This window comes from Myotis brandtii, unplaced genomic scaffold (genome assembly GCF_000412655.1).
Source record: "Myotis brandtii unplaced genomic scaffold, ASM41265v1 scaffold182, whole genome shotgun sequence".
Lineage (NCBI taxonomy): Eukaryota > Metazoa > Chordata > Mammalia > Chiroptera > Vespertilionidae > Myotis > Myotis brandtii.
This window is the reverse complement of record NW_005356751.1, coordinates 2,422,061-2,449,165: the sequence shown is the minus strand read 5'-3', so window position 1 is coordinate 2,449,165 and position 27,105 is coordinate 2,422,061. Positions and strand designations below refer to the sequence as shown.

Genomic DNA, 27,105 nt, shown 5'->3' with positions numbered 1-27,105 from the left:
TTTGGAATCTTGATTTCAATTCTTTTGGATATGTATCCTGAAGTGGGATTGCTAGATCATATGGTAGTTCTATTTTTAATTTTTTGAGGAAATTCCACACTGTTTTCCATAGGGGCTGCGCTATTTTACATTCCTACTAACAGTGCACAAGGGTTCCAGTGTTTCTACACATTTGCCAACACTTACCTTTTTCTTTTCTTTTTTTTTATAATGGCCATCCTAACAGATGTGAGGTAATATCTCATTGGGGTTTTGACTTGCATTTCTATAATGATTAATGATATTGAGTATCTTTTCATATACCTATTAGCCATTTGTATGTCTTCTTTGGGAAAATGTTGTTTGTTCAAGTCCTTTGCTTATTTTAAAATTAGGTTATTTGTTTACTATTGAGTTGTAGAAGAACTTCCTTATATATTTTGGAAATTAACCCCTTATCAGATATATGGTTTGCAAATATTATCTTCCATCCATAGGTTGCTTTCCACCGTGGTAACTGTTTCCTTTGCTGTGCAGAAGCTTTTTAGTTTGATGTAGTCCCCTTGTTTGTTTTTGTTGCCTGTGCTTTTGGTGTCTTCTCTGTGAAATTATTATTGAGGTTAATGTCATAAAGCTTGTCCCCTGTTTTCTTCTAAAAGTTTTATAGTTCATCCATTTAGAGTATTTTTCCGCTTATCACTTTTTAAAATTTAAATTATAGGAGAAAGTTTAGAGAGTTACAGAGGTAGCAGAAGTGAGCCAGCTGGGCTGTGTAGGCTCAGGAAACCAGTTACAGGGGCAGAAGGGCCCTTGGAGCTCAGCAGAGGGGAAAAGGTAAGGCTCCTGAGGGAAGGAGGGGGGAAGGGAAGGGTACAGCATGCTCCCGAGAGGAAGAGCGCTGTGCTTACTATTTCTGTACTGGGAATAATCAATGTGAGTACCCCAGTCTAAGTAATGATCTCATCCACAGATTTAAAAGCTGGTTAGAATTTCCTAGTTTTGTTTTTCGGTGGAGACTACCTGGCTTTGGTTAAATGCTTTCCTCCCCTACTACCTGTTTATGAGGCATTTCTCCTTGAACAGAACCTGTGACTTGAATGCGTCCTGGTTCACCAGAGGTGACGAGAACAGAGGTGAGCTGTCAGCTATGATTTCTCCACTGGATCTTCTCTTTACCTGTTCAACATTTACATTTATTACTGTGCTCGACAGACGTGCCTCCCCCTTGGAATTTTGTAAATCAATGAAACATAGTAAATAATAAATATAATTCCTACATGAGAGGAGAATTTAAATATTAACTTGAATCTCGGTGTGCAGAAATGAATTATTCAGTAGATGGAAATACTGGGAGAAAGAAGTTCATGAAGCTCAGAGTTGTGGGATAACATGTGACCAAAGGTGATAAACCAAGATTCAGGCTCTGGTCACTTTCTCTTAGAAAATCTTTGTCAACTCTCAGCAAGAGAACTTCTTGAATACAAAGCCATGCAAGTTTTAATAATAATGTCTTATAAACTATTATAATTATTGTTATTATTATTTTAAAGCTCACATTTATACCTGTGGTAAGTACTTTGTATACATTAGCTAATGCTATTCATTTGAAGCAATTTTATGAAATAAATTATTAATCCCATTTGCAGATGAGAAAATTTAAAGGTCCAATTATGCCTCTGAAATCTCCCAGCAAGATATGGAGCAGGAATTTAAACCTAATCAGATAGGATCCATCTATCTATCTATCTATCTATCTATCTATCTATCTATCTATCTCCTTTTGTATGTATGAATGATTTTATAATAACATTTCTAAAAGAAGTAACCTATTGTAAGCTGGAGTTATACTGTTCTTGGTGTTGAGGCCTAACAAGCAGTGCTATTTCAGTGTGAGTGTGAGGAGCAGTGGTTGATTTAGATGTAGCTGGGAAAGGCAGAGCCTAGCCCATTGCCAAGCTTCCTAGGCATAGCAAATTGACTCACATTTTCCTAAAATCCTCCTCTGGATCCAGATGAATTCATTAATTGACATAGTTTTTTTTGCTTGAGCACTATACTATTATCTAGATTCTAGTGACATGTTAAGACTATGCTCTGGGCTCTTCACTTTTTCTGTCTGGCTTATTTCCCTTAGCATGCTATTCTCAAGGTTACTCTGGGCTTTGGAACACCAAGGTTGCTTATTTATGGGAGCCTCCAGATGAAGAAACCATCACCCACAGCAAGTAAATGTCATCAGATGCTTTTAAATGCACACGATACTTTCAAGTTTTTGAGATGCCATTCATGATACAACAGAGTGTATTCTATATGACCTTTCTGGCTCTGTTTTGCTGTGATTCTGTGAACTATTAACTGCTTAGGGGAAAACAGACTCAGAACTTTTGACTAAGAGTGCAAGTCAACAAAACTATATTGAGCCCCTCTTATATACACGATGAATAAGGGCTATTTTTGGTGATAATCAGCACCTTTTCTCCCCCCTGATCAATGACACCAATTCATGAAAAGAATTTAACATTTTAAGTCAATATTTTATCAACTGTCTGATTTGGCAAGGAATTTTACATTCACAAGCATGAGTTCTTCACTGAAAATACAAATATAATTGATCTTTTCTCATTAGCAAACCTTGATAGGATTAAACTCCCCCCCACCCCTCCTTGTTTTTCATTAACTTACACCTGGCATTCTGCGTCAGGTGTACATACCAGAGATCGTGGTGATAGAGGCACATAGTATCACCAGCCAAGTCTAGGCATTCATGTATGACCCAAGTGCAGCTGGTCATTTCCAGCCACTTGGGTCAGTTGAGATGAGAACGTCAATTTAAATGAACGTGTGTTTAGGGTGGTGACCCACTGTCACGAGATACAGACTTAAGGCCCGAGTTTAAAATTCAGTGATGAAAGGGTAAACACAAGAAGTGAGAGAAGTATTTGACAATTTATGAAAGTAAAAGAACACTCTGTGTCTTTAAGTTAATGTTTTCCTGAAATGTGATCTACAGACAGGAAAGTGTACATATTGTAAGCACATACCTCGATCCCACACATCTGTGTATCCAGCGCCTAATCAAGAAACTGAGCATCGCCCTAATCCGTTTGGCCCAGTGGATAGAGCATCGGCCTGCGGACTAAAAGGTCCCAGGTTCGGTTCTGGTCAAGGGCATGTACCTTGGTTACGGGCACATCCCCAGTAGGAGGTGTGCAGGGGGCAGCTGGTCGATGTTTCTCTCTCATCAATGTTTCTAACTCTCTATTCCTTTCCCTTCCTCTCTGTAAAAAATCAATAAAATATATTTAAAAAAAGAAAAGAAACTGAGCATTACTAGCTCCTTGGAAGTCCCTCTTGTGTTTCCTTCTAGCTAGTGTTGGCTGGTACTGTAACTACTTTCTGACTTCTTTTTCCCCAGTGTTAGTGAAATATAATTGGCATATAACGTTGTGTATGTTTAAGGTATTCAATGTGATGACTTGACATACATATATATTGTGAAATGAGTATCAAATAAGGTTAGGTTAACACATATGTTACCTCACATAGTTACCTTGGGGGTTTTTTTTTGTGGTGAGAACATTTAAGATGTTATTAAGTTTTGAGTAGACATACCATGATTAAGAAACCATGGTCATCATGCCGCATATTAGATTGCCAGAGCTTATTTATCTTATAACTGTAAATTTGTACCCTTTGATTGACATCTCCCCATTTCCTCTATCTCCCCATCCCCTAGCCTCTGGCAACCACCAATCTATTCTTTGTTCCTATGAATTTGTTTTTTTTAGATTCCACATATAAGCGATATCTTCCAGTATTTATCTTTTTCTGCCTGACTTATTTTACTTACCATAATACCCACAAGATTCATCATTACTGTCACAGATAGCAAGATTTCTTATTTTTTATGGTTCAATAATATTCCATTGTGTATATATACCATATTTTATTTACTTCTTTAAAAAATATTTTTTTGTTGATTTCAGAGAGGAAGGGAAAGGGAGAGAGAAACATTAATGATGAGAGAGAATCATTGATCAGCTGCCTCCTGCACACCCACTACTGGAGATCGAGCCTGCAATCCGGGCATGTGCCCTTGACCAGAATTGAACCTAGGACCCTTTGGTCAGCAGGCCAATGCTCTATTCACTGAGCCAAACCAGCTAGGGCCCATATTTTCTTTATTTATTTATCTGTCCATGGATACATAGGTTGTTTCCATGTCTTGGCTATTGTAAATAATGCTGCAATGAACATGGGAGTGCAGGTATCTCTTCAAGATCCTGATTTTACTTCCTTCAGATACATACCAAGAAGTGGGATTGCTAGCTATATGGTAATTCTATTTTTTATTTTTTCAGGAACTTCTATACTATCCTATATAATAAAGACGTAATATGCAAATGGTCGTTAAGTAACGACCAACTGTGTAATGACCAGATCGAAGATCAGCAGGAGGGTGAGGCAGCGAGCTACAAGCTACAGGAGGGGGCAGGACAGCAAGCTATGGAGGGGGTAGGGGGTGCGGGGGGAGCTACAGGAGGGTGGAGCAGCAGGTGGAGAGCTACAGGAGGGCGGCAGCGAGCTACTGGCACATGGATTCGTGCACAGGGCTACTAGTATTTCATAATGGCTGTGCCAATTTACATTCCCACCAATAGTGTACAAGGGTTTTCTTTTTCCACATCCTCACCAGCACTTGTTAACTTTTGTGTGTTTTTTTGTAATGGTTATTCTAAAAGATGTGAAGTGATATCTGTTTTCTATTTGCATTTCCCCAATGATTAGTGATGTTATATACCTTTTTATGTACCTATTGGAACTGCTTTCTGACTTCTATCACCACATATTAGTGTTGTCTCTTCTTAAACTTCAAACAATAGGAATCATATGGTTTTTATCCTTTTGTGCCTTGCTTTTCTCTCAATATCATGCTTGTGCAATTCAGCCATATTTTTGCATACGGTTGCAGATCAATCATTTTCATTGCTGTATAGTATTCCACATTGTAAGTGTATTACAACTTATTACCTATCCTTTGCTTCTGGACATTTTGAGCAGTTTTCTACTTCTGGTTAATACAAAAAGGAACAGCACATATTTGAAATAGTAAAAAATTTGATTTTACAAGGTCCTGATGCCCTGGACCAAACTTGTTCCTCTAGTCTCAAGTCATTTCCTCATTTCACGGAATGTTCCAGTCATACTGAACTTTCTGTTATAGAATCCAGCCATTCATCTCTTACAGTCTTCCTGGCTTTTGAACATTCTTTTATCTCTTCCTAGAACACCTGTTTCCTAACACTGTGTCTTAACCTGGAGAATAGCCATCCCTCCTTTGAGCCTCGGGTTGGACACACCTTCCTCCAGAAAGCAACCCCCTCTCCTTAAACTACTAACACTGGTTATCCTTCTGCATTACCCGTTTGCTAAAATGTGTCCCCAGAAGACTTGGGCAGAGACTACGTCTTGCTGTGTATACCATCCCTAGTGCTTAGTGCAGAGTGGGCACAGTTTGGTTGAATACATTTGTTTTTTACAATCTAATAAGTATTAGTCCAGTGACTGATAGATAAATCCATTTACTCATCATTGTAAGACCAAATAAACTTTCATAGAAACAGGATATGATCTGGTTATTATATTATTCCTCCTCAGTTTTAATGAATACAGAAATTGAATGTGATGAGTGAAGTGAATGGTCAGATCATGAAGGGCTTGAGAGAACTTAATAGGGGCAATTGCTTTTTTTTTTTATTAACAGAGTTAAAATATAAGGTATCAAAAGTTAATTTCTCAGATTCCCTGCTGAATTCATAGATGGCTTCTGAATTGCTTTATTTAGGCTGGTTTAACCTCTAGACTTACATTGGTAGCCACTAGCCACAGGTGGCTATTTAAATTAATTTAAACTTAAAGTATTAACTTAAATGAATTAAAATAAAATTAAGAATTCAGTTTCTCAGTTAACGGTGGCCACATTTGAAGTGTTTAAAAGCCCTACATGGCTAATAGCTACCATGTTGGACAGCACAAATATAGAAGGTTTTATTGAATAGGGCTGCTCTAGGCAGCAAACCTTGCTGGGCTTAACTATAGACTGGACCCTGGTTCTTAGCCTTTTTGTGGGTGTTGTATTTGCCATAGTAGACCTTTTGGCAAGGACACCTTGGTACAGGCATCCTGGAGCCATCTGCCCAGATTGTAAGTTTCTATTTCAGAACCTTATTTCTGAAAGGAGCTTTACATAAAACCTATAATCTCCAGAAACATCCTCCAGTTCATTTATATATTCATAAAAAGTGAGTGGTCACTGGCTATTACCTTGCTTGTATAACCTGTTGTTGTGAAAAGAAAGGATGGGGTTGATCCAAATTACTGGTCACAGTGGCTCAAATTACAACCCAGAGACTTTAATTCATTTATTTATTTATTTTGTGGTTGTTTTCAATACTCAGGATTCACATTTAAATAGTGATTAAATCTGAGATATACTAGTAAATTGCCCAGAGTCAAGAAATGCAAAACAATCTCTTAATCTTTTCTGTAAGAAAGGATGCTTTGTAGGGTTAATTCTGGGTTTTTACCCCATACTTCCCCAGTGCTACCACTCTGTGTGGGGTGTGAGACCTTCCAAACTTGGACGTCTGACCAGGAACTTTTCTCTAAATGGTTCTGTGTGGTGAAGGGAAAGAAGTCTCTGAACTTCATAAAAAATGGCAGTTATCCTGTGAGCTTCTAAGCTGGCTTAGGTGAGCAGGATGATTCCTGAGCAACTGGGAGCTCATTCTTTTTCTTTTTTTTTAAAATATATTTCTTTATTGATTTCAGAGAGGAAGGGAGAAGGAGAGAGAGATGGAAACATCAATGATGAGAGAGAATCATTGATTGGCTGCCTCCTGCACACCCACACTGGGGATCTAGCCCACAACCCAGGCATGTGCCCTTGGCCGGAATCGAACCTGGGACCTTTCAGTCTGCAGGCCGATGCTCTATCCACTGAGCCAAGCCAGCTAGGGCGAGCTCATTCTTTATACTTTGTTAGATAGAGATGAAATCTTCGGGGGAACATGGGCATAGGTGAGCAAGGAGGCCTGGCTGGCACCTGTGGCTCCTTGTGGATATTTCTCTGGGTCGAGGCTGGGTCTTGTGGCCAGAGTCATCCTCAGACCACTCCAGCATCCCTCATGCAGTGTTCTTTCCCCTCTTCCCTCAGCCAAACACAGTCTGGAATTCTACAAGATTGGGTTTTCCTCTCCTCCAAACTTGCCCTGTGGCAAGAATCTGAAAAGTTTATTCAAGTTAAAATATAAATTACTTCTCCCAAAAATATCTGGGCCAATCCCCTTGTTGGTTTAAGATAGAGGGAAAAAGCTCTAATTGTGGCATTTCAGATATCAGTTAAGAGTCTCGCTCTAGTCCCTCTGAAATAATTTAATGTTCACAGTGAGGGGAACTACATGTCCAGTTTGCCTGAGACAGTCCAGGTTTATACCTATCACACTTGCATATTTATTAAGTGTTCCCTTTCACTCTCAAAGTATCTGGATGATAAATTAAATAATCACCTTATGTATAGTCCCTTTCTTGCCTAAAGTCTGGAGAATAGGAGCAAGGCAGAATCTTCTCAAAATTACTCCCTAGAGTTGGCTTCCCCCAGTAATCTCTATGCCTTTCCCTCCTTTTTCAAATTTCATCCTCAAATTGGAAAGCACCAGGGACAAGTGACAGTGTGTGGAGTATGACATTTTCCAGCATTTGACGAAATAATGTACATAATGTAAATCTTGGTCCTTGAATAAAATTCCAAAGGAGCGCACCTTTACCGGCCACTCCTTAGCAACTGAGTGACCCTGATTCCAAATGTTTCCCTTTTTGTGTGTCTAGGAAAGTGTGTTTCCTCTGTGAACTCCTTTATTCAATAGTTTCTTGACTGGATTGAGTCCACTTCTTATTTCTAGAACTGAAGTGACTCTGTTCACAGACTTTTGTCCAGAGGGAATTGGAATTTGTTATGGTCTTACCTTTGGGTCCTCCGTCTTATCTGAAATAAGAGCCTGGAGTATCTGGCATCTGCAAAGTTCATTCCCAGACAGACTAGCCTCGAGGCAAACTGGAACACCAGTCATTCAGGCAGCAGTGAGCTACACCTGCACGCATATAAATGGCATTTTAAGAAGTGGAAAGCATAAAGCCACAAAGTCATAATGTGACTTTAGAGCTGGACTGGAGCTATAAAAAGTACAGCATGCAGGTATTTACATTTTTAGATGTTCTATGTCTCTATTGTTTATTATGAAAGTACATGCATATTCATTTGGATTTTTATGTCAAGGAGGTATTTTAACAGTTTTCTTCACTTGTGCAGCTGTTTTCCTTAATATATTGGTTATACACCTTACAACTTACCATTATAAATAGCCAAGCCAAAAAGAATTTGTCTTGACATGTTACTTAGCACATTATAGAATTTATAAATTCAAGTGTGACTTAAGAATTTTCATAATTCCCCTCCAGCCCCCTGTAACCCTTTGATTCCAATTGGTTACAAATATAACCTATTTAATGTCCTTGGGAGCAAAGGGTTAAATCCTAGCATCAAGGTTAATTGAAAACAACAGTTGGCCTCCTGTGCAAACATTCTCTTCCACTTAAGGGTACAGTCCATTCCACACGCCCCCTTTCCATTTCATGCCAGTTTACAATTCAGTGAGCTAGTTTTCTATTTATAGTGTCTTCACCTTAAATGTTATCCCTGAAATATCAGGAATCATTCCTGAAACATAAAAAAAGGATATCTATCTTCATACCAAAAAAACTACATTGACCAAGAAAATTACAGTAGTATTAGCAGTGATAATATGAAAACTATTAGTGCCTATGAGGAGATATTAAAGTTTAACTCTTTCCATTAACTGAAGAACTTAAATAGGCAAAAAAAATAGTAACTGAAGAGAAATAGAAATGAACATGCACAACTTTCTGTCTGAAGGAAAGGAAGAATGCATTCTACTAGTAACTAGGCAGAAAGATGATATTCAACTTTAATTAAAATCTCCAAGATTTATGGTTGTAGTTAGAGACACACTGGTTGTGGGCTAGGAAGGTGGATTAATCGGGGGAGCTGGCTTTGGTGAGTCTTCAGGCCTGGGCTCTGACTCAGCTTAGCAGGCCCTGAGACTCACTTTTGTTAGCACATCTACTAGAAATCACAAGAAAACTAATGAGCAAATAAGAATCTTCGTGTATTCATTTTTAACTTAAAAAAATTATACCTATGTAGATAGATAGATAGATAGATAGATAGATAGATAAACATATCTGTAGATATGCTTGCCTGCATGTGCTAATTTATTTATTTGGATCTTCGGTGCAGAAGGTTGAGTTAATGGCATTCTTCAGTTACTGGCATGTTACCATTATTGGTCCCACCAAGATTCCTCTTTCCTAATTATAGGTGCATCCATCCGTCCATCCATCCCTTTTGCTCATCATATTCTATTCCTATTCCATATCTCCATAGATAACTTAACATATTTAATGTGCATCTCATTATTTGAATGCATTGTGCAAATGGTTTACATGAATATTATTGCATTCTATATCTTTTGTCACTAGTACTATGTTTGGAAGATCTGTTCTCATCCTATATAATAAAAGGCTAATATGCAAATAGACTGAATGGTGGAACACCGAACAACTGGTCGCTATGAGGTGCGCTGACCACCAGGGGGTGCGCGTGGAATATGGCTGGTGTCAGCTGTGGCAGGATGGTGGAGCAGGTGAGCAGGGGTGCCAGACCAAGGTGGGGCGCCAGTCACTGTCATCAGGGAAAGCTTCTGGTGGTTACTGAAAATTCTTTGCTCCTGTGTGCCACGGTCCCGCCCGGCACTCGCACCCACTGCTTGTGCCGGAGCTGCCGCTTGCTCCTGCTGCCGGCGCTGGCGCCGGCCGTGATCACTTGGCGCTGTCAGGAGGCTTCTCCACCTCCCCCTGCTCCTAAGGGGTAATCGGGGCAGCAGCCACCACTTGCAACCAATGGCTCCACGCCTTCAGCAAGTGCGAGTGGGGCTGGGGCTGTCAGCGTGTGGGAGTGGTGGTGGCGGGAGTGGGGCTGCAGGCAGACGGGACCACGGAGGGAGGGGCCAGGCAGGGGCACGGAGGATGGGCGGAGACCTGACTCTGTGCTCACCCCAGCCTCGTGGCCCACAGTTCCTTTCAAGATGCATGAATTCATGCACTGGACCCCTAGTGTGATCCATTACATCCAACCTATTTGCTCTCTCAGTAATAGCCACCCCGTTTACCTCCAACTCCCCAGCACCATAAACAGTGTTCTAGTGAACACCCTCTTATGTGTTCCCTGAGATACTAGGCTAATTAATGTAAACTATCTCATTTTCTTTTTGAAGCTTTACTTAAAATTTTCTCCCAGATGGGGAGCCAGTTTCCCAACATCTTTTAAACAGTTTATTCCTCTTACAGTGATTTGTCGTTCCACTCCTATTGCACAAAAAGTTTCAATTTGACATGGGCATGTCTCTGAACTCTTCTCTCTGTTCAAGTATTTATGTCCAATGGGAACTACGGACTCTCAAAGAAACAATAAACTTGCATAGATTCCTTAGGGAAGCTCTCCACCCTTCCTGGTGTCTGATTACTTGGTAGATCAAATGAAGAATTGGAAATTTTCCTGGTGAGCATAGAGTCAAGATAAATCATTTTAAGGGATTTTTTATGTGTATGTTTAATCCAACTGAACATGATCTGGCCCATAGAAGAACATTCTCTGCTGAGCAGATTCTTTGTAACCACACAGTGCTTATTTAGCTCTTCACCTCCAGGCTTTATTTTTTTCCTATTTTTATAGCACATTCATTCTTCATGCTGCCATGGTGCAAGTCATCAAACTTGAACATGTTTAGAACAATCACATTCTAGGCTTACCTTCTGAGACGACTCCAGGTCACCTCAGTTAATTCAACAGATAAAAAATAGGATAGCTTTGGACACAGGTGGGTTTGAATCCTGGCTATACTGCTTCTTAGCTATGGGAGATACTGTTTAATGCCAATCCATCGATTTTTACTCTCCACTTTTCCCATGTCCATCCCCACCCATGTCTTCTTTGCTAACATTTTCTGAACTGGCAATGCATCCAGTCTAAGGGAATGAATTGTGTTTCTAGCCACATGCGGATGTGACAATCGGAGCAGCAATGGCCATTTTGTGGGCACGAGGAAATAACCTAAGATCAAAAAGTCAGCTTATTGATGATGGCACCTTAGAAAAAGAGAGAGTCTATGTCCTGAAGGGCATTGTAGAGCTGCTGAATCAATCCTGGAACCGCCTACCTCCAATGTTCTCACTGAGTGAACAGTAAGTGTTCTTGTGGTTTAAACACTTGCTACCTAAAGTACTGTCTGCAGACCAGCATTGGCATCATTTGGTTGTTTATTTAAAATGCAGAGTCTTGCCCTACCTGGTTTGGCTCAATGGATAGAGCAGTGATGGCGAACCTTTTGAGCTCGGCGTGTCAGCATTTTGAAAAACCCTAACTTAACTCTGGTGCCGTGTCACATATAGAAATTTTTTGATATTTGCAACCATAGTAAAACAAAGACTTATATTTTTGATATTTATTTTATATATTTAAATGCCATTTAACAAAGAAAAATCAACCAAAAAAATGAGTTCACGTGTTACCTCTGACACGCGTGTCATAGTTTCTCCATCACTGGGATAGAGTGTCAGTCTGCGGACTAAAGGGTCCCAGGTTCGATTCCGGTCAAGAGCACATGCCTGGGTTGCGGGCTCCATCCCCAGTGAGAGTCGTGAAGGATGCAGCAAATCAACGATTGTCTCTCATCATTGATGTTTCTATCTCTCTCTCCCTCTTCCTTTATCTCTGAAATTAATAAAAATACATATTTTTAAAAATGCAGTCTCACCCCAACCACAACCTGCTCAGGTAAATCTGCAGTTTAACAAGGTCCCAGTGGTTCTTATGCACTAGTACCCACCTTGTGGAAATGCTGCGGTGAGTAAACAAGCACATACTATGTGCAGCACAGTGTCCGACACATATTAACCCTCCATGTTAGCCATCTTTACAGAATTCTGCAAACATCCTAGTGCAGATAGTAAAGTTGGAGAGCAAATGCACTGCTCTGCCCTTCCAGGATGGAAACTGGGTGTTTCCAGGACATCTGTGGGGTGAGGCTTTTATTGACATTGTTGCTGCCAGGAGTATGGGACAGACTACTTCTGGCAGCTGCTTTCCTGAGGACTGACAATTTGCACGTTGTGCCTACAAGCAGCAGGCTTGATTTTATTTTTTAACTTCCTTAAGCTCGATAATAGAAGTCATTATTTAGAAATGACTAGGCCTATTTAGCTGGGCAGGAAAGGCACAGGCCAGCTGATGAGAACAAGGCACAGTAAGAAGGACTGTAGGGCAAAAGTGAGATTAAAGAAGGAAGACACTTTAAACGCTTGCATACGTGGTGACTGAGCAATAGGACAGCTGGCTGAGACTTTTGTAACCTTGCATATTAATCATCAAATGCTAAGCTGAGAGTCCAGTAGGCCTTGATTTAGTATAAAATAACGTATGCATGCAAGCATATAGTAAGTGTAGCATATCCATATCCCATAAAAACATAAGGCCCTAAAACAATGGTTCTCAACCTTGGCTGCACATTAGAATCACCTGGAAATCTTTTTTAAATCCTGATTTCTGGGCCTCATCCTCCGGAAATTCTGTTTCTTTGTTATGAGGTGGGGCCACAACATTAGTAACAAAGAAACAGAATTTCCGGAGGACGAGGCCCAGAAATCGGGATTTTTAAAAAAATATATTTTATTGATTTTTTTACAGAGAGGAAGGGAGAGGGATAGAGAGTTAGAAACATCGATGAGAGAGAAACATCGACCAGCTGCCTCCTGCACACCTCCTACTGGGGATGTGCCCGCAACCAAGGTACATGCCCTTGACCAGAATCGAACCTGGGACCTTTAGTCCGCAGGCCGACGCTCTATCCACTGAGCCAAACCGGTCTGGCGAAATCAGGATTTTAAAAAGATTCCCAGGTGATTCTAATGTGCAGCCACAGTTGAGAACCACTGCCCTAAAATCACTAATATTTGTGAAACTCTACAATTAGAACACAGGTATCACAATAAGAAGCATTCACCACATTATTAAATGCCAATGAAAAAACACCCCGATAATTTCTGAACTGTGCAGTCTCAGAACTCTTCTGTGAGGCCCCACTACTTCGTCTAGGCTGGAGAGGAAGGTCAGGATAATCCACTCCAGACTCACCCATCCCAAGTGGTGAAAGGTAGGGCATGGGCCCAGCTGAAAGTAAAGGCTCTGGCAGCTCAGCAGGGCAAAGGGGCCTCAGTGAACTGCAGGTGAAACGGGAATAATTGAAGCAAATGCCTGGTCTGCCAACTGGGGCATTAAGGTAGTCTCCCAACATGACAGGGGGAAGCAGGGTATGAAGCAGGCAGGCAAGACTCAAGACTCTGCACAGGCAGAAAGCTGGCTTACCACGGTTACCATGGTTAATGAACGTGGAATGGCCTTTGGAGGAGGAGGCATGGCTCTGGTGCAGGATCCAGCAAAAGCAAAGCAAAGTCTCATTGCTAGGAGCTCCTGGGATATTAAGCTAAAACCTTCAAAAACAAGATTGAGCTTTACAAACAATATTGGAACTCGGGCTCAGAAAGCAATGCCTATGACCAGAAAGGGCATCTCATGGGCATAAGGAACTGCAACTCCTTATTTCTCCTGTGGGCAGCACTGGAGTCCCAGGTTAGATCTGTGTCAAAAAAGGGTGGGCGACAAGGAACCAGTGGTCACTAACAAGAGGATCTGGTCCTTCTAAGCCCTTATAGATTGGGTGATAGATGACTGGGATGTTCCAAGCTGCCTAAGTGCTTTTTATCCCAGCCCTGGATGGGTAAATATAAGGCTTTGAATGCAATCAACAGCCCCGAAGCCTAATGGGATTAATTAATTCTTATTAATATCATAGTCCAATTTGATTGGTTGGGGTGAGGTGAGTGAAAGTGTACTCCACACAGTCATTCAGGGACTCAGGTTCCAAGCATTTTCCATCTGATGGCTCCAGCATCTTCTTGGGCCTAGAATCCTCCACTGGTTCCTCTGTATTCAATCGAAGAGACAAAGGGTGAGGGAGGACCTCAAAGCAGCTATCTTACGGGTTACGTTTGGAGGTAGGTACATCATTTCTGCTTACTTCCGATTGGTGAGAACTAGTTGCAAAGCCCTTCCTAGTTGCAAGGGGATTGATAAATGTTTTCCAGGGGGTATGATAAGGAAGAGAACATGAATATTGATGAATAGGTAGCCAGTCTGCCATGAGAGAAGAAAGCAGCTGCAGCAGCAGCAGGAATGAGGTGGAATCTATAAGAAGGAGGTTAAAATGGGTTCCCTTCTATAAAGCTCATTTACTTATGGGGAAAGGAAAGATATAATCATTTTTCATGAATTGATTTGTTCATTGCTCTATTCATCCAATCAATAAACAGTTTATGGAAGACTGACTGTACTGGGCACATCAAGATGAATTCACTTAACAAACATTTGTGGAGCAATTACTATTGCCAAACAGTGCTCTAGGTGCTGGGACCAGAACTGCAAAATAAAATCAGGCAATGCCACTGGCTTCTAGTTATTAATAGATTAATGGGGGATATAGACATGGATGCAAAAAATATAATGGAAGACAGTAAGTGCTAAGATAGAGCTGCTATGGGAACCCAGAGGAAAATGCATCTGGATTTAGCTGGGGTGATGGTGAGCTGGGGATAATAACACAGCCTGTATTTTTGCTATGTGCCAAACACTATGATCAGCAATTTACATAACCCATGATATTTAATCTCACAGCCACTCTATGCAGTTATTTTCCTCACTGTATAGTGAGGAAATTAGAGCAGAGAAAGGTTAGTTTTCTCAGAGTTGCTTAGCTTGTAAGAGATGGAACCACTTTTGAACCTGAGCCTTGCAAATTCTGAAACCCATACTCTTTCCTCTGTATGCCATGCTGCCCTTCATTACACAGAAGAAGGTGTCGGGGTTGGATCTTGAAATAGGAGTGGATTGATGGGTAAGGTGCAAAAACCTTTTAGGTTTATAAACAGTGTGTACAAAAGCATGAGGAGGGTTGCATTTAGGGAACATGTTGTGAACAAGGACAAATTAAATTAAGTTGTGACAGACAACCCCCAAATCTCAGTGGCTTACCACACAAGAATTGGTTTTCCACTTGCACACTGTTCCAGGCAGATAGGCAGTGGGTTTTACTCCATATTGTCACTCAAGGACCCATGAGGCTGCTCAAGAGGAAAAAGAAAAAAATCTAGAGAATCATGAACTGGCTTTTTTTCTTGCCTCAGCTTGGAAGTTATACACATCAGTTCCCTTCCAAGCCCATTGACCAGTTGTCACATGGCTCCAATTACCTGCCCATAAGCTGGGCAGAGTATGGGAGATAATGAAGTAGAGCATGAGTGTCTGCTGCACCTTGCATTGATTTAAAATTTTTTTCAATTTTTTTTTTAGTTGTTATTATTTTTTAATAGTGAAGGTAGAATGCATCAAAGTAAAAAATTCTGATTCCTGACCTACACCTTGGTGACTGGTCTGATTTTAACTTGTCTCAGGTAAATTCTCATTGAAGGTAGAGAGGACCAACTTTTCAGAGCAAACATTCCTTAGGTCCAGAACTGACCCACTGTGCTTTGTGGAACACAGATTAACCCGGAGCAGGCCACACCTCTTGGGCATTTATATAATTTATTAGAGGCCCGGTGCACAAAATTAGTGCACAGGTACAGTCCCTAGGTCTGGCCTGCGATCAGGGCCATCTTCCCTGGCTGCCCGTAGCCAGCCCTGTCCTCTGCCACCACCCACCCCGGTTTCCTGTTCGCCATTGGGCAATCGGAGCCTGATGGCCGGGGGAAGGGACTGAGAGGTGGTCAGTGTGCCTCATAGTGACTGGTCGAGTGGTCATTCTGGTTGTTCCGCTGTTAGGGTCAATTTGCATATTACCCTTTTATTATATAGGATACCTTCAGGGTATTTTATATAATTTCACTGAAAGCTTTTCTTAAAATTGACTGTGATTAATCAGTTTTAAAATGAAAATAGAAATGATTTTTTAATTCATGTATTTATGAATCTTTTCTTAGGCTGTTTAATAGTAAATAATTAGGAAAAATGCAAGCAATTCTAAAATTATACTTACTATGGTACACTACTATATTTTGATAAAATATTCCATATTCCAAAGCTGTGTGTAATTTTTGTGTTAGAAGGGTAAAGGGGTTAGCAAGAGGTTGGAGAAACTAATAACTGGATTATTTGTATTAAAAATCTCCTCTTACCAGACTTGTGATTAATCCTTCAGGAGTTTTTAAAGTGGTGTGCTTTCTTTATTGCAAATTTGTATCAAAATTTGGTTTTTAATCTTATTTTAACAACAGCAAAAGGACAAAACAATTCCTAAGTGCTTACCATCAGTTAATCCTGTTTTCCAGGTAAGAAAGCAAATATCTGAGAAGTTAAGTAACCTGGCCAAGGCATCAAGCTGGAATTTGAATCCAGGCTGACGGGTTTACTTGTTCAGTAGACAAGGTGAGTGCAGGCAGCAGGATAACTGACACAAAGCTGGAGTGAAAAATATTCTTTATTCTTATGGTGTATATTTAAATCTGGGCTATCAAGTAAGCTTTTCAAAGAAATGCTCTTTATTTTCCTAATCTGCTCATGTGAGAAATGTTCTTGCTGCATACCTTATGCTTCCTTTTTTAATTCCCTGAACCATTGCAAGGGTGGGTGGGCTGGACACATTAACAAGTCATAACATGCAATCAGCCATGACAGGCCTTTTGTGTCCTGGCATCAGCTTCCCAGAAGTCAGAGAGGTGGCTCAATTTGTACTTCCAGTTTATGTTGCCACCAACCAGAGGGAAAAATGTATTGGGAATACACTGTGTCCATCATTTAAAGACAAAACTATCTTAATCTCTTTTTAATAACATAATGATCCCATTAGACCTGAATTGCTGTGCAATTCAGTAGCGGTGAATAGAATTTTTAATGGACTTTATTTTTTAGAGCAGTTTTAGGTTCATAGCAAAATTAAGCGGAAAGTACAGAGAGTTCCTATAGACACCCTGTCTTGCCGCATATATAGCTTTCCCAATAATCAACATCCTGCATCATAGAGGTACATTTCTTGCAATTGATGAACCTACTTTGACACATTATTATTGCCTCCAATACAGATATTTTTTCACTTGAAAGATCTAATTGTCTGATTCAAAATGACCCAACCACACAAGTGGTAAATTCATGGTGAACATTCAGACTAAGCATTCTGAAATGTAATCTTTACTTAATATACATAATCCCAGTATATTCAGAGAGTTTCAGGAGATTTTGGTAGATTTTTTTTTCTGGAAATAGCTTTATAGTTTTCCTATTTTTTCACCCCTTTTTATTTATCATTGAAAATTAAAAATCCATTGGGGCGGGAAAGGATGGATTGGCAGGGCACCCAGAAAACTAGGCCTACGTGCAGAGACGCTAACCCTGATTAACCCTGAGCCATACTCATTGTCATAAGGTCATCAGAATGAGATTTTCTCTTCCAACACAAGTTGGAAAACAGAAATTTCAAATTCAGTTTGGAACCAGCAGAAAATGTGTTAGACATAATAACATGAATAGCTAATATTTACTGATTAAATAGCATTTATACTATGTGCCAGACACTGTGAAAATCCTTTGCATATGTTATCTCATTTAATTCTCACCAGCATCCTGTGAGATAGGAATGATTATTATTTCACCTTACAAATGAGTGAGGAAGGTCACACCAGACTGGTGAAATGCAGAGCTGGGATTTAATCTCAAGTGTCTGAGAGTGGGGCAACTGGTTTCTCAATCCCCAAATCACAGTGATGTAACACAATGAAATTTGTTTCTTGCTGGAGCAAAGTGACGTGTGGCTGGTCCTCATCGGGTGGCTCTCTTGGGCCGCTCAGCTCTAAGCACTGACGCATGTGCACAGGCCCCTTCCATCTTGTAGCTTGAACATGTTGTAGCTTCAAGATCTCCCCACCATCAACCAACCTTGAGTGATGGAAATAGAGCATGGAAGACTGACTAGCATGTAGAAGACTGGCCAGACCTGAAAGTAGTGACACCACTTATGCCCACATTCCATTGGCTAGCACGCAGTGTCATGGTTCCACCTAGATGCAAGGGAACCTCGGACATGTAGCTTAGCTTCGTGTTCCAGAAGAAGAGACAGCCTGTATTTTGGTGAACCCAAGAAATCTCTCCACGCAGGTTTGTCTGACACTAAACTCTTAACCACTAGAATCTGCTGTGACTCTTTTGTCCCCTAATCTTTGATCAAAAAGTAACAATCAAGTCTCTCTGACTCAACTCCGCATGACATAAATCCACATGGGAGTTGAAACAGTAACAAGAAGTGGCATAATGCAGCCATTGTGGTCTGGGAGCTAATTCTAAACCCGATGACCTGTTTATTAACTAGGTGACCTTGGGAAAGTTTCTAAATGTCTGCTTTTTCTCACATTTTCCTTCGCGTGTCTCACAGATTGCTATGCTTGATAGTCAAAGGAAATAGTTTGTGTACAAACACTTTGCAAAAGGTAAAACGATACACAAATGTCAGATGTTGTTGATGTGGTGATTATTGTTACTTCCTACTAAGTGCCAATATGACTGACATAGATCATAATCACTCTGTAATGCCGGAGAAGAAGAAGTCACTGTGCGTTGGGCTGGTCAGGGAATGCTCTACGGGAGCGTTGAAATTTGAATCTGATCCAGAAGGAAAAGTAGGGAGAGGGCTTTCAAGGCAGGGGGCATTGGACCACCAAACAAGTAGATGCTGGAAGGAGCTGTATGCTGTGTAACACTGAGAAAACTGCTTGTCCTTCAAGGCTTCTGCGGTGGGGGTGGGCAGGGACACGTGAACTTCAGACTGCTGGCACCTCTGACTCACTTCAGCCACCTGTTGACACGTTTCTCCACGGCCACTCACATTTCTGCATGTCTTCTTGCACGTGAGGCGCTGGCTGCCCTTTATTCCAGACTGCCTTTGCAAGGATGCCTGACAGTGATCGCGTGTCCCTCTGGAGGAAAGGGAAGGCATGCTGATTGCTCATTATAAAAGATTCAGGGGACAAAGGGAGGAAGGGAGGACATTATAATAGTGTCAACAATAAAAAAGTTATCAGTGTACATTGTGCATATGTCCAGTTTATTGCATGCTAATTATACCTCAATAAAGCCATTAAAAGAATCCATGGGAGGTGGTATCCATCTCCAAACTAGCATCATGACTGCTCTCAGACCCCTCATGAAGCACAAGATGGTCAAAAAGAAGATCAAGAAGTTCATCTGGCACTAATCAGACTGATATGTCAAAATTAAGCGTAACTGACAGAAATCCAGAGGCATCGACAACAGGGTACAGAGAAGACTCAAGTGCCAGATCCTGATGCTCAACATTAATCAAGGCAGCAACAAGAAAATGGGGCATGCGCTGCCTAGTGGCTTCTAGAAGTTTCTAGTCTACAACATCAAAAAGCTGGAAGTGCTGTTGATGTGCAACAAGTTTTACTGGGTTGAGATTCTTCATAACCTTTCCTCCAACTACTGCAAAGCCACTGTGGGAAGAGCAGCCCTGATCCCATAAGTCACCAATCCTAATGCCAGGCTGCACAGTGAAGAAAATGAGTAGACGGCTCATGAGAAAGTTTTATTTGCATTAAATAAAACTATAACATTTTGCAAAGAAAAAAAAAAAGATTCCCTGAGCTCAGAGTCCTTCATGTACAGGAGTTAACTGGCCTTATTCACATTGCCCTGTGGAAAGTAGGTCTTGGGGAACTATCTTTTTAAAAAAATGCAGATACCCTAGCTACTACTGTTGCTGTGATTAATAAACTGTTTTGGTTTCTGCCGCAGATGTTTCATGTCTTCTACCAGCATCCATGAAACTGTAATAGGCTAACTTGTTAACTTGCATGTAGGGTAAAACTCAGACCCATTACAATTCTTGACAGAGCCTGTCTCCAAGAGAGATTTCACTGGACAATACCACATACCAGGGATGGTACTAAGTGCTGGGGACACAGAACCCAATGGCACAGTTCTTGCCTACAAGGAAGTGCCAGTGTACAAATTAGGAGCTTACTGAGTTTGGTTGTAAAGTCCTCACTTAACAGTGGCAACGGATCTTGGAACTGTGGCAAAATATATTGAAACTAATTTTATCATAGGCTAATTCATATAAACAGGAGTTAAATTCCTATGGCATCTCAGTAATGTTATAAGAAAATGACACGGACTAGCGGACCTGCTGTAGTAGAGTTTCCATGTAGCTAAATCTTTAAGCTAGGGAACACACAAAGAAGGTCCAATTCAGACTAATAAAATTCTAGCCATGATTGCGATTACAGCATAACAGGGTGGAGACTATGGTTTTAGTCCTCTGAGAATAGGTGTATTCTCTAGAGATGGCAGGAGCTGAGGAACACAGAGGTACATGGAGACCTGAAGGCTTTGAAACAGTACCCTTCAGTCCTCAGCTGCCAAGAAAGGAGGTTGCTTTGAGATGGACTTGCTCTTTCTATAATTCTTTCCTGAATAAAGTGTTCTGAAGGGTCAAAGTGAGGAGTACCCCTTTCTGTCCCAGAGACCCAGAGATCAAAGGGTGTATCTGCTGTGCAAATACCTGGTGATGCTGGTAAGTGGGATTTATAACTCTGGGACTTCATCTAGGATGGCAGAAATGATGTTAAATGTGGGCACAACCAATAAACAAAACAAAACTACTATGAAAAGCAGGAAGTCATATATAGATGGTGAAGGATCTAGACCTCCAAGGCTGTGATCTCTGAAACAGATTTGGTCTCACGTACAGAGCCCAAGGGATTGGCTTTAAAAAAAAAATATTTTTATTGACTTCAGAGAGGAAAGGAGAGGGAGAGAGAGATAGAGACATCAATGATGAGAGAGAATCATTGGTCATCTGCCTCCTGCACGCCCCTGCGAGCCTGCAACCTGGGCAACCCTGGGCAAGTGCCCTGACCAGGAATAGAACTGGGACCTCTTGGTTCATAGGTTGACACTCAACCACTGAGCCACGCCAGCAGGGCGGGACTGGATTTTTTAATAGATAGAATACTCTCTAAAGCAGTGGTTCTCAACCTTCCTAATGCCGCGACCCTTTAATACAGTTCCTCATGTTGTGGTGACCCCCAACCATAAAATTATTTTCGTTGCTACTTCATAACTGTAATTTTGCTACTGTTATGAATCCTAATGTAAATATCTGATATGCAGGATGTATTTTCATTGTTCGTGACCCACAGGTTGAGAACCGCTGCTCTAAAGTATGGAACCCAGAGTGGGAGCTTGTCTGGCCCGTGTCTACGGGTGGTACTGTTCTTGTGGGTAGGTGATTGCACTACTTCTGACCAAAGCTTGGGCCAGGGATGTAGATTAGGGACCTTGAAGTCTAGTGGCTACCCATCTTGCCCCTGCGATGCAACACAGTGATGAGTTTGCCATCATCATCAGAGGCCCTGAGCCAACTACTGTGTGGGAGTAGAACACATGTTCCTGATTCTTGAAACCCATAAATACATTTCTCAAAACATGAGGAAATACTCTCCAAATAGTCTTCTCTTTGGTATTGGTTGACTTTTGCTACTCCTAACCTTTGGTGTCTACTGCCACTTGGGACAATCCAGCTGTATCACCTCCAAAACTAGACCAAAGGTTGTGTTTTTAGTGTCAGGAAACTTTTTAATTTTGGCCCTGCAACATTAAAGCTACTAAATACTCCCTGAGGTAAAGTTGGCTACTTTCCTTGGATGGGAAGACAAAAATACCTATAGCAGCCAGAGCAAGATACAGATCAACCTCTCAAACAGTTGCTCCACCAAATACATATTATCTCATGTCTTTTCTTTACAACAGTCTTATTGAAGAAATGAAACAAGGTCAGGAAGGTTAAACAGCTTGCTGAAGGCCATAAAAAGAGGAGAACAAGAATTCAGTCCTAGTTGTCTCACTTCAAGGCCTATGTTATTTTCACTATCTACACTCCCATTTACCACACCTAAGAGCTTTAAAGAAATTCAGAAACAAATTTGTGAGACTGCCTGCCAAAGTGTATAATCTTGTGTAACTTCCATTCTTTAGAATGAATCCTGAGATTTGTTTTTTGAGATTCCAGATGCAATGAGAGAGGAATTGGAGCCTGTTAGAAGACACATTTCTATTTTTGCATTTTAGCAAAAATAGGGACTGTCTGTTGCACAACATCAGGGAATTAATCAACTTTCTTGGATTTAGTTCCAAAAAGCCACTAAGATGCTCAGTAAAAAAAAAAGCCCAACATTGTGAAAAATATAATTAGATGAATATCACTTGTAAATAAAATAGAACTGATTGTGAAATGCTGTTTGGTCAGTTCTTACTGTTTGCTGCCCTCTTGTTTCCTATTCCTATCGTCCTACTCAGGGAAGGTGTGTTCTAAGTGACAGGGCAGACAGACTCTCTGGGTCTGGTTTTGTTGATGGTTTTTATTGTTCATCAAGAACACACACTCAGGATGAAGACAAGGATGTATTATGCTTTAAACCAGTGGTTCCCAAACTTATTTGGCCTACCGCCCCCTTTCCAGAAAAAATATTACTCAGCCCCTGGAAATTAATTTTTTTAAAATTTTAATAGCAGTTACTCATCGCCCCCAAATGCACCTGTGGCCATCACCGCCCCCCTGGATCGCTGCAGCGCCCACCGGGGGGCGGTAGCGCCCACTTTGGGAATCACTGCTTTAAACATTTAAATCATGGAACATAAGACTTTCCCCCCCACTCTTTTTATGCTAAAACCAGACTATCAAATCCAGATCCTAATTGCCTCATTGACACCCTTAAAAAGGGTATAGGGCAGTGGTTGGCAAACTGCGGCCCCTTGAGTGTGGCTCTTCCACAAAATACCACATGTGGGCGCGCACGTACAGTGCGATTGAAACTTCATGGCCACACTCAAGGGGCCAAAGAGCCGCATGTGGCTCGCGAGCCGCAGTTTGCCGACCACTGGTATAGGGAAAGTAGGTTAGGGAAGAGAGATGGGAGCTAAGCATGAGTGTAATCCTGTGAAGTCTTGGCTTTGGCCTGATCCTGTGGAGGAGCCCTGGAGCATAGATTACACCTCAGGGTTTTTCTAGTCTTAAGGCAAAGGAGCTGGGCTTTCGTATTCAGGCACCAGCCATCAATGGCTATGGTCCCAGGGTAATTATGAATTTCTGCAAATACTGACAAAACAGCTTCATTCGAAACAAAGCAAACAGAAGTTGGGAGATAGACCCCGGAGCTGAGACTGGTAGGTACACTGACAGCATCAGCTATGCCAGAGACCCTTGATCCTATAGTTTGTAATTCTTTCATTCTAGGTTTGACAATCTTGATCTACAGACAAAAGGTCTTATTAACAATCCATAGCGGTGGAGGAAGAGGCTCTCAGGTGATCTGAATCGTTAGAGTAGCCCAAAGAATTCAAACAACCCCCTCCCCAAGATTCTAGGGAAATCAGCCTGGCAGGAATATGGCTGCGTCTCCTTACATAGTATAAAAAAAAAAACTTTAGGCAGCTGATCAGAAAGTATGCGCCATGGCACCAGCACTACAGGTAAAGCATTTAAACCACTCAGGCAGTCCTTGGGATGCTTACACTACAGAGTTGGGTAAATGCGATTCACGTGTATGAAGCAAGTATGAGCGACACTGTGTAATTAGAGACTGTTAGATTCTGAGAAAAAGAGAAATAGACTTCCTTTGTCTACACTTTCAGAGACTCACAGTATGAGGGGTGATTAAGGTGAGATCAAGCCCATGCACGCAGTCATTCAACCAATATAAGTGACGTCTTTGTGTCAGATGATAATTGTGTTAGGGCTGAGGGCTGTGGGAACAGATCACAAGACAGTGTCATAAGTACAGTGATAAGGGTGCACCTTGGGGGGTTATTTGGATGCTGTTAATATTTTTTAGTAGAAAGCTGAATTGCTGTATTTCATTGACTCTAAGATGCCATGAATAGTAATATTTTATATTATTTTATTTAGCATTAAGAAAGAAAGAGCCCTAGTCGGCTTGGCTCAGTGGATAGAGTGTCAGCCTGCGGACTGGGGGGTCCAGGGTTCGATTCCGGCCAAGGGCATATGCCTGGGGTTGGAGGCTTGATCCCCGGTAGGGGGCGTGCAGAAGGCAACCGATCAGTGATTCTCTCTCATCATTGATGTTTCTATCTCTCTCTCCTTCTCTCTTCCTCTTTGAAATCAATAAAGAAATATACTATATTTTTTTTAAAAAAAGAAAGAAAAAACCCTGCCTGTTTTATTGTGATGCCATCAATTGTAAGACATATCTAATTGCAGCAGTGTTATAATGTGAAATAAATGTTAGGATTGATGAAATGGGGCTACAAAAGACATGGCTTGTCTTAATCCTCATCTCTGGCTTTCCTTTGCTTTATTTTTTAAATATAGTTTTATTGATTTCAGAGAGAAAGGAAGAGGGAGAGAGATATAGAAACATCAATGATGAGAGAGAATCATTGATTGGCTGCATCCTGCACGCCCCACACTGGGGATCGAGCCTGCAACCCGGGCATGTGCCCTGACCAGGAATTGAACCCTGACCTCCTGGTTCATAGGTTGATGCTCAACCACTGCGCCAGGCCGGCCAGGCTGTCCTTTGCTTTTAGAGGACAGACAGAAGAGCGCCTATTTTCCCCTTTCTATAGTTCTTAGTGTTGTCAGTCTCTGCATTTCCTAAGGAGAGAGGAAAAATGATAACAAGAAGGCCTTTGGTTTCTCTCACTTCTATTTAGTACTAGCTCAATAGTATAGTGGAGGCCAATAAAAGTATTTGAAATAGTAGCTAATATTGATCAGATGCTTAGTATGGATCTAGAACTGAGTTAATTGCTTTTTATCCATCACTTAATTTAATTGTCATTTAATCCATTGAGTAAAGACATTCGTGTCTCTATTTTACTGATAAACTGAGATTTAAGGAGGTCACATAGCTGCAAAGTATCTGTGATGAGATTGGAGTGCAGTCTGTCTACCTGCCAAGTTTATGTGTTTTTTAAAAAATATATATTTTATTGATTTTTTACAGAGAGGAATGGAAAGGGATAGAGAGTCAGAAACATTGATAAGCTGCCTCCTGCACATTCCCTATTGGGGATGTGCCCGCAACCAAGGTACATGCCCTTGACCAGAATCGAACCTGGGACCCTTGAGTCCACAGGCCGACGCTCTATCCACTGAGCCAAACTGGTTAGGGCCCAAGTTTATGTTTTTAACCACTATATCAGGAAGTGATTTGATAAGACCCAATTTCCTGCAAAGGAAAAAAATTAAGACATTTCATTTCAGTCAGCACTTACCAGTAGCAACTTTCTTAGGAATCTTTCAGGCAGCAAAACATGGTTATACAGACTAAAGAGAAGGCTGAGTGACCCATCATAAACTATGACTATATTTCTGATGTCACTATTGCATAACTAGTCTTTATACAGTCTTTGCGAATTATACTGCTGGATAATGGATTTTAAATTGCATGTCTAAGTAGACTAAGAACTCTGTAGTTAGTGGGTTATATTTAAGTGACCGCAGAATAGATAAGGCGCACAATTAAAGAGTATATTTCCTCCAAACCCCTAATTTGTGTTGGGATATTCAATTATCACCCTCTATGTGCAGGCATGAATTTTGATCCAGTAGCAATGAAGTCAGGCCCAGAAGTGTGCAGATTCAAAATTATTTATCAGCAAGTATTACTTAACCCACACGTGACACAACTGTTTGCATTCACAGACAATTTGGGGTTATCTGATTTTAGAAGTTGACTAATCCTTGAGGTAATGAGTAGAATTTTAGGATAGAAATGTCCGTTCTGGCATCTTAATGGGTCTCATTTGGTCACCCTATAAAACTAGACCAGTGATTCTCAAACTTTTAGATCTCAGGATCTTTATACTGGTACTCTTAAAAAATATTGAGGACCCTAAAGAACTTGTATATGAGGATTTTATCAGCCACTATTTTCCACATTAGAAATTAAAGTGGAGAAATTAAAAAAAATATTTATTAATTCATTTAAAATAATAACTCCATTACATGTTAACATAAATAACACATTTCATGAAAATAAGGGAAACTATTTTCCAAAACAAAAAATTTCAGAAGGCATTGTTTCACATTTTATTTTTTAACATATATTTTTATTGATTTTACAGAGGAAGGGAAAGGGATAGAAAGATGGAAACATCAATGATGAGAGAGAATCATTGATTGGATGCCTCCTGCACGCCCCACCCTTGGGATGTGCCCCCGCTGGGAATTAAACTGTGATCTCTTGGTTCATAGGTCAATGCTCAACCACTGAGCTACGCCGGCTGGGCTGTTTCACATTTTAAAAACCTCCTTGACTTAACCAGTTTTGCTCAGTGGATAGAGCATTGGCCTGTGGACCAAAGGGTCCCAGGTTCGATTCCGGTCAAGGGCACGTGTACCTTGGTTGCAGGCTCCTCGCAGGCCTGGGCCCTGGTTGGGGTTGGTGCAGGAGGAATACAATCCATGTGTTTCTCTCTGTTTTTCCCTCTCTCTTCCACTCTCCCTCCGCCCCCCCCACCCCCCAAAATCAATGGAAAAATGTCCTCAGGTGAGGATTACAAAAAAAAGAAAAACCCACAAAAAACAAACAAACAAAACAAGCCTGGCCGGTTTGGCTCAGTGGATAAAACATTAGCCTATGGACCGAAGGGTCAGGGGATCGATGCCAGTCAAAGGCACATGCTCAGGTTGCCGGCTCAATACCCAGTGGGGGGCGTGCAGCCAATCAATGATTTTCTCTCATCATTGATGTTTTTATCTCTCCCTCTCCCTTCCTCTCTGAAATCAATAAAAATATATTTAGAAAATAAAATAAAATAAAATAAAATAAAATAAAATAAAAGCC

The 27,105-nt window shown here is 40.9% G+C and overlaps 1 long non-coding RNA gene across 1 annotated transcript in view; it reads left to right on the top strand.

Annotated features, from left to right (window-relative positions):
• Positions 1 to 998: 998 nt before the first annotated feature.
• The window catches only part of LOC106725717, a 53,295-nt gene continuing 27,188 nt past the window's right edge, over positions 999 to 27,105 (top strand). Inside the window, exons 1-2 of the long non-coding RNA XR_001361640.1 lie at positions 999 to 1,112; positions 16,555 to 16,651. This is a non-coding gene — a long non-coding RNA (uncharacterized LOC106725717). The remainder of the gene's footprint in view (positions 1,113 to 16,554; positions 16,652 to 27,105) is intronic.